This window comes from Lepisosteus platostomus, chromosome 24, assembly GCF_059453375.1.
Source record: "Lepisosteus platostomus isolate fLepPlt1 chromosome 24, fLepPlt1.hap1, whole genome shotgun sequence".
NCBI lineage: Eukaryota > Metazoa > Chordata > Actinopteri > Semionotiformes > Lepisosteidae > Lepisosteus > Lepisosteus platostomus.
In genome coordinates, this window is record NC_142634.1 from 59,569 (window position 1) to 66,429 (window position 6,861).

Sequence of the window (6,861 nt, forward strand, 5' to 3'; positions counted from 1 at the left end):
AAACCAATACTGAGCGAGGAGGTAGGGAAAGACTAATGCTTAAATACCAGATGAGACGGAGGTGTGGTGGTGAAAGCGTACAGTGATAGGTGGACTGATGAACTAAGGCTACGCCTTCTTCTGCCTCTTTTGTTGCCGAGAGGCAGGGATCGTAACATTACCCCCCTCTCTATGGGCGGCTCCCGACGTCCTAGCTGGACGATTAGGGAAACTCTGATGGAAATCCCGGATCAGGTTTGAATCCAGTATATCTCTTTCCGCTACCCACGACCGCTCCTCTGGACCGTAGCCTTCCCAATCCACTAGGTATTGCAGGGATCCACGAGACCATCGGGAATCTAAAATCTTATTTACGGTGTAGGCAGGAAGTCCATCAATTACTCGAGGTGGTGGGGGTTTTTGTTGCGGTTTAGACAGAGTGGATCTGCGAAAGGGCTTAAGGAGGGAAACATGGAACATAGGGTGAATCCTGAGGGTAGGAGGCAAGGCCAGTCGATAAGTTACAGGGGTAACCTGGGTGAGGACACTAAAAGGACCGATGAACCTGGGAGCAAGCTTGCCAGAAGGTTGCTTTAGAGGAAGGTTGTGGGTAGACAACCAGACAAATTGTCCACGTCGAATCTGGGTACAGTTCGATGGTGCCGATCCGCCGCGGTCTTCTGCCGAGCTGCAGTGTGAAGAAGGGCGGCTTTAGCCTTCTTCCAGAAGTCCTGCAGGTTAGTGATATACTCTTGAACAGAAGGAACTTCTGTGTCCGGCGGGGAGTCCGGGAAGAGAGGGGGCTGATAACCTAAGGCACACTTGAATGGTGACATGCCGGTCGATGAAGTATACAAAGAATTATGAGCATATTCTGCCCATGGAAGCAATGATACCCAGTTATCTTGGGTAGATGAGATATATGCCCGTAAATAGGTTAGAAGTTCTTGATTCATACGTTCAGTTTGACCATTGGCCTGCGGGTGGTAAGCTGAAGTAAGCAAAACTGAGGCTCCCAGTGATTTACAGAAGGCCTTCCAAAATCGTGAAATAAACTGGGGGCCCCTATCGGAAACAATGTCTTTAGGGATGCCATGAAGACGGAAGATATGCAGTACGAACAAGTCTGCTAGTTCCCTAGCTGAGGACAATGAAGGTAGGGGAATAAAATGGGCGGATTTCGAGAAACAATCTACTACAACCATGACTGTCGTGTATCCTTGGCTTGGTGGAAGGTCAGTAATGAAGTCAACTGAGAGGTGGGTCCAAGGACGGTCGGGGATAGGTAAGGGTTGAAGAGGGCCTGCCGCCCTCATCCGAGAAGACTTGATTCGGGAACATATTGAGCAGGCTTGGACATACTCCTTGACATCTTTAACCATGGTTGGCCACCAGAAATCTCTAGAGATGAAATCCAGGGTACATCGGAACCCAGGGTGTCCGGCGAAGCGGGAGTCATGTCCCCATTGCAAGACAGAAGATCTGACTGGGGTCGAGACAAATAACGTCCTGAGGGCACTGTGGAGGTACTGTTTGTCCAGCCAAGGCGCGTCTAACAATGACTTCTATGTCCCATCTGACAGCTGCCAGGAATCTACCAGAAGGGATGATGGGTTCCGGAAGCAGTTCAGCCTCAGGGGGGTCATGGATCCGTGAGAGAGCGTCAGCTTTGATGTTCTTAGAGCCTGGAGTGTAGGTGATAAGGAAATTAAATCTGTTGAAAAAGAGGGACCATCTGGCCTGGCGAGGACATAGACGTTTGGCCGATTGTAAATACTCCAGGTTTTTGTGATCAGTGTATATCAAAAATGGATGATGAGCTCCCTCCAGTCAGTGCCTCCATTCCTCCAATGCTAACTTAATAGCCAAAAGCTCACGGTTACCAACATCATAGTTTATCTGTGCAGGAGATAACTTCTTAGAAAAGAAGGCGCAGGGGTGAAGAATCTGTTTTTCTCCATGACGTTGAGAGAGAACAGTGCCCACACCATGGCCAGAAGCATCCACCTCAACAACAAAAGGCAAAGAAGGATCAGGGTGTTTCAGGATGGGGGCAGTGGTGAAAAGGTGTTTCAGGTGCTGAAATGCCTCTTCTGCTTGAGGGGTCAATTTACCTTGTCTGGGTCCTTTGCGGGTTAAACAGGTTATGGGAGCAACCACCCAGCTGAAGTTTCGAATAAACTTTCTATAGAAGTTGGCGAAGCCAAGAAACCGTTGTATGTGTTTAAGGTTCTTGGGTGTGGGCTAATCAGTAATTGCGGAGACTTTACTTGAGTCCATTTCCACCCCTTCTGGAGAGATGATGTAACCTAAAAAGTGAATCCTAGAAGCATTAAAAGTGCACTTCTCCAGTTTAACATAAAGTTTATTCTTTATGAGTCAGGAGAGTACTTCTCTGACATGGAGAACATGATCCTGGAAGGTATTAGAGAAAATTAGAATGTCATCAAGGTATACTAAGACAAACCTTTGTATCAGATCACGAAAAATATCGTTAATAAAGGTTTGAAACACTTTTACCAAACCAGAAGGCATGACCAAATACTCGTAATGTCCATGGGTTGTCATAAATACCGTCTTCCACTTGTCCCCTTCCCGAATACAGATTAAATTATAGGCCCCCCGTAGATCCAGTTTAGTGAAGATCTTGGCCCCATGCACGGACTCAAGTGCTGCCGGGATTAGGGGCAAAGGGTACCGGTTTTTAATAGTGATCTCATTAAGGCCACGATAATCAATACAGGGACGGAGCCCACTATCCTTCTTTTCCACAAAAAAGAAACTGGCACAAGCAGGTGAAGTAGATGGGTGTATAATTCCAGCCTTTAAAGAATCTTGTATATATACTTTCAGGGCTTCGGATTCCGTATTGGAGAGCGGAAATATACGACCCTTAGGAGGAATAGATCCTGGCAAAAGGTCTATGGCACAGTCATAGGGTCGATGGGGTGGGAGAGCCAAGGCCTCTTGCTCATTAAAGGCTTCCTGTAGATCAGAATATTGGGGAGGTATCGTAGGAACGCCAGAAGGGGGCGTTTCCATGAGTGCAACTCTTACAGGCAGATGACAGCAACTACCAATACATTGGGGTCCCCAAGTTAAAATTTTTCTACGGGACCATGAAATAGTAGGGTCATGCTGTTGGAGCCAGGGAAAGCCTAGTACAAGAGGATGTGATGGGGTCTTGAGGAGATAAAACCAGATATCTTCTACATGTGTGGCGCCAATTTGCAATCTTATTAGGTCAGTTTGCCATCTTATAAGTCCTGGAGACACTGGGGAACCATCAATAGATTGTACACTGTCGTGGAAATTTAACTATCAAGGAAGCCACGAGAGAGAGTTCCCACCTGAGTAAGGTCTTTGTTTCAATATTGCAATATTGGGAGCCCTGCTGCCACTTCGCAAAGTGCAACCAGAGACTCAATTTGTTACAAGCAGTACAGGGTTTTTATAAGGCGTTGCGCTGTAAAAAAGTTCAGCACTTGGTCCCTTCTAAAACTTCCCCTTTCTCTAAAAGAAAACAAATTACATCATAGAGCGAGAGAAAAAGTACTAGATTTGTTATTCAAAGCTTATCAGTTACTTTCAGCTAATTCTAATGACCCAGACAGCATATATTGTTTTGGTACATTGTCTTCTAAACTAACCTAAACAGTGTACTTTGTTGACTAACTGTTTTCTAAAATTCTGCACGTACTGTAGCATAGCAGTTATATCCTTGAAATATATTATCTAAAAGCACCAATATATTTTTTGCAAAGCTCTCTACATTTTTAAGAATCAATTTACTCATTAGATTTCCACTTCAACACGAAGAGGAGGAGTCACCTGGGTCAGGGGCAGTTTCCAAACTTGAGCTAAGGAGGTGTCGAGGAAGTTTCCATGGGTTGTTCCGAGTCTAGAGTGTTGGTAGGTGGTGGCCGAAGAACCTCTTGTATCTGTGTCTGAGATCTTTCTCTATTCCTCTGACGAAGTCTAAACTCTAACTCTAACACCTGGGAAATTACTTCATCCAAGGTTCTCCCCGACTGCGGCATAGTTACCAGGCGATCCTTTATTTCTTCACATAATCCTTGCAGGAAAAAAAAAATTAGGACCTCATTATCCCAGAGAGTCTCTGCTGCTGCCACTTGAAAGTCTATGGCATAATCCTGTGCAGACCTGCAGCCCTGGCGGATAGATGAGAGGCGGTAGGCGGAGTCTTGACCAGCTGCGAAACGACAAAAAAAACCCTTAAATTTCTCTAGAAAGAGATCATAGTCCTGTACCTCAGGAGCCCCGCGATCTAGTAAGGCAATAGCCCATTCCAGCGCGCAGCCAGTTAAGAGAAAAACTACGAAGGCAATCTTGTCTTGAGGAGAAAAAAAAGTTACTGGATGGAGCCTGAAAACCAGCGCACACTGTGCCAAGAAGCCCCGGCATTTTGTAGGGTTGCCGTCATCCTGTCAGGAGGTGTGAGTGGAAGAGGTCGAGGAGCAGGTGTAGAAGCTGGCAGGGGCGGAGCCGAAGTGGCAGCTCCAGCGTTACTTACACTATTACCAGTAGGCGGCATTGCCGACAGGTGCGCAGAAATCTGTTGTACGGAAGCCTGTAACTGGAGTAAGGCTTGCCAGTGCTGATCCAAAACCGAGCGAATCTCCTCTTGCTCCGCTGGGTTCATGTTAAACGGCTCAGTATTCTGTTACGGATTCGGCCAGTGAAACCGAAAATGTGTAAATGTGAAAGAGAGAAGGGGCTTACATATAACATGAGGAGGTGTCATCAAGAATGATTACGATTTAGTGCTGCTGAGGCTGTTTGAACTTGATGTTTGCCATTCACTAATTCTTGTTCCATATGAAGTTACTGAAGAGAAGCTGGGGTGGAAATCAAATTCCACTCTCATACGTCCGCTGTCCAATCTCTCTGACTGAACACAGAGCTTAGAGCATCTTCTCCCCCACCCTTCCCTCCAGTCCAGGATCACTGGCACAGCAGGTCTCCCTGTAAAGGCCCTAAGTTACAGGAGCGCCACCTAAATGACAGCGATGAGCCCTGACCAGCACTGTTATTCTGTCTCTTTATGAATGTCAGATCATTGTTTCATTGTTAGAATTTGGCCAAACAACTGAAATATGCATGACTGTCATGCTTACTGTCATATTCTTTACCACCCGTGGGTGCTGTAGGTGCTTCAGCTGGAGAATGGCCTGCAGGTAATACAGCACAAGAAGCTGCTCAGGCATGGTGATGTCTTCAGAGGTGTGCATCTTCTTCAGTATCCGCTCCACATCTCTCTTTGCAGCCCTCAGCACCTTCCAGCAGTCACTGGCGCTCGGCCCAGGAGTCTGCAGCTGTCTGTATCTGTGGCAAAAGGAGTAGTACCATCAATGTCAATTCCCATCATGTACTGGAACCAGAAACCAACTGGAATCAGAGTTCCAAATGGAACATACCTCTTTCTGATTACTTCCTTTGAGACATCCTTGCTTTTTTTCTGCTGAATGTCCTTTAGGATGCTCTGGAAGATGATGATGATGTTAGCCAGGCTGGGATCCTCCTGTCTTAGGTTGGTGGCATTCAGGATGTAGCACAGGAACCGGTTGATATTTTTGATGTAATTAGCAATGGTTTGGTGAGACAGTCCAGTCATCCTCAGTTGGTAAAAAAAATTGCGTGTTTTGGGAATGTCCTTCACAAACATCAAGGATGCTTTAGACGGATCCATAAAAAACAGAAATCTGGAAAAGTTGTGTATGTAAAAAAAATGTTTTTAGGGTTTATTTTTAGGACAGGCACAATCTCAGATGGGTAAATTCTGTGCGAATGATTTAAAATATGTACTTTGTGAGCCTCTGCCCAGTTTTAAATACCTACCTCCTGAGAGCAGTTTACCACACCCAGGTCCTTGATAAGGTACTGTTTAAACCCAGCCAGGAGAGGAACATCCAGATTTTGTTTTCTGTATAGTCCAGCCCGGGCCACTCTCTTCCGGAGAGCCTGCTGATAACTCTTCACTACTGGGGTCCTGTAGGGATACAGGACACTAATCATAGAATGATTTCATACATTAGAGAGCCAGTGGAATTATTAATCAAACTGGAAACATTAGAGGAAAGTCTTACTGCTGCTCCAGTTCTTCAGACCTCCCATGTTCCCCTTCATCTTCCTCGTCCTCCTCAGTCTCTGGAGGAGCCTGCGGCAGCTCTTTCTGCTGGACAGCACGCGCTTCCTCAGGGCATCTGGAACTGTAAAAGTACCATTTCATAAAATACTAACCGAGATAACCGGTTTCAAAAAAGCCTTTGAAAATACAATGAAGAAATGGCAAAATTGTATCTCTCACCTTGCTGGTTTGTCTTCAGGTTTCCCACGTACAAAACAGCCCATGGACTCCACCAGTCTCACAGCTAGGTTCCTATTTGCCTTGTCAAACAATAGCTCTATGCTCTCGTAATCCACAACATGCCCATTCTTCAGGTGATTCATCAAGTCCTTCCTGGCCTGGCGAGAGGTCATCCTGATCTCCTCTGGTGTGGCTTGCTTCATACACGCCCCTCTTCAAGTGAGCAGGAAGCTGGTCAAATGTCCTCAGGCACATCTTGCATACCAGGGGAATCATGTTGGGTTTCCTAAGACAACATAGAAAAATGTTTGTCTATAGAAACAAGAGAAGGCCTACATTTTCCTAATTAAGCTTTCTCCCTAATTGTATTTTATCAGCTAGGTACATGATTCTGAAATAAAACATGACTTTGTAAAACAACAATGAACTCTTACTAGGTGGATGTTCCAACTGAAGCCATTTGAGATCTGTCCCCAGACGTCTTCAGATGTAAAAGACTGAGGGAATTTTCCTTTTCAAAAGATATATGAAGAATTAAGTCAACATTATTAATA

General features: G+C 45.5%; 1 long non-coding RNA gene across 1 annotated transcript; it reads right to left on the reverse strand.

The window, feature by feature from the left end:
• Positions 1 to 5,889: 5,889 nt before the first annotated feature.
• LOC148641303 (uncharacterized) lies at positions 5,890 to 6,525 on the reverse strand. Its single transcript, XR_015929711.1, has 3 exons — positions 6,308 to 6,525; positions 6,087 to 6,209; positions 5,890 to 5,989 (listed from the first exon to the last, which is right to left on the reverse strand). It is a non-coding gene; the product is annotated as an uncharacterized LOC148641303 (long non-coding RNA).
• Between the last annotated feature and the right edge of the window lie 336 nt (positions 6,526 to 6,861).